Here is a 1,521-nt window from a genome sequence, read left to right as displayed (position 1 = left end):
CCATTAGTGTCTTCAAGGCCCCTGGTATAAATATTATAGATAAACTAACTATTCCCTAATGTAAACAGGTAGGAGTGTAGTATTTCTGTCTTATTGTATCTCACTCTTTTTTTCTCTCTCCCTTTTTAGAATCTCAAAAACTTGTAGACTAGAAATGGGGCCTTTTCCTGGTCATTGGGTTCCCTCTCCCATGGAGAGCAAAGTGCCCTTAGAGTCTTCAGAACTAGTGATCTTCCTGCCTCTGCATAATCATTTCTAGTAATTGAAAGCTCATTACTTCACAAAGCAGCTCATTTCATTGTTAGAAAGATAAAATTATTGCAATTTCTTATATTGATTAGATTTCTACTTCCTTTTGACTCATGTCTGTTAAGCTTGCTTACTTCAATCAAAACAGTATTTCTAGCCTAGGGCCCATTGCTATTCCTAACTCCATATAAAAGACTTAAACCCCTGATGACTCAGCCTTTTAGAGATGGCTTCTTACTTGCAGGTCTTTAAAGTTAACTCAATTTGTTCTCACCTCACCCCAATGAATTCTTCAGCTATATTGTAAGAGGCAATCTTCGAATCTTGAGAAACTCTAACTTCCTCGATCACATAGATGGTTGATGCAATCATCTGATGGGAGCAAGGAGTCTGTGTGAGGAAAATGAGTCAGCTTGAAACAATTCCTTGCTGCGACATGAAGTGTGACAGGGCGAGCTGAAACACCTGTTCATAGAAGTGGACACTCCTTCCTCAGCCCATGCTTTTTGCAAAAGGGTTCGCTCGTGCATATGTAAGATGAGCAATACGTAAGTAAGAAACATAGTCCTGACGCAAACGAAAGTAAACCAGGAGCACCTCTGCTCTTGCTTTGTGTCCATTAGACTGCTTAAGGCATATTATATTTAGAGATAGCTAATGAAATATTTTTGACTAAGTGGAACCTTCTTTTCCCAGTCAATTGAAATGTTAGTAAAACTGATACATGAGGGACGTTCTTTGTGCTGATAACATTATCCTTGATTCTTTTTTTTTGAGTCAGGAAGCTCCCTCCTGAATGCATGGCCCTCCACTTGTCTCAGGGGCCATGATTGGGGATATAGTTGACTCCACAGCCATCTGGGATGAGGCATTTCTCAGCCACCATGTCCTCAAATTCATCAGCATTAAACTTGTTGAAGCCCCACTTCTTGGAGATATGTGGGTCTTTTGGCACTGAACGGACTTGAATTTGGCCCTGCATAAGGCCTCCATCATATGTTCCTTGTTTTGAAGTTTGGTGCAGATGAACATGACCTGGCCAATATGGACCCTAGCCACCATAACGCTGGGGTTTCTCAAAAGCACCTCTTAGCCCAGTTTGGAGCCTATTTTCAGGATAGCAAAAAGTAGCCAGGCGAGAGCCATCAAAGAGCAACAAAGGGCTGTCTCCAAGGTCTCCTACTTGGCGCAGCTAATACATGCCAACAGGTTACATACACTACCGAGGAGGCTGTTATTCATAGCCATTGCACACTATCCCACCTCACACCA

The 1,521-nt window shown here is 41.8% G+C and overlaps 1 protein-coding gene and 1 pseudogene across 2 annotated transcripts in view; one reads left to right on the top strand and one right to left on the bottom strand.

The window, feature by feature from the left end:
* Positions 1 to 1,521, top strand: part of FRMPD4 (FERM and PDZ domain containing 4) — an 874,018-nt gene that overhangs the window by 140,417 nt on the left and 732,080 nt on the right. The window lies entirely within an intron of this gene.
* Positions 1,411 to 1,504, bottom strand: LOC115869827 (annotated as a pseudogene).

The sequence above is a fragment of the Echinops telfairi genome, unplaced genomic scaffold, assembly GCF_000313985.2.
Source record: "Echinops telfairi isolate 266 unplaced genomic scaffold, ASM31398v2 ScPeMD7_53;HRSCAF=182, whole genome shotgun sequence".
NCBI lineage: Eukaryota > Metazoa > Chordata > Mammalia > Afrosoricida > Tenrecidae > Echinops > Echinops telfairi.
This window is presented reverse-complemented; position numbering and strand designations above follow the sequence as displayed.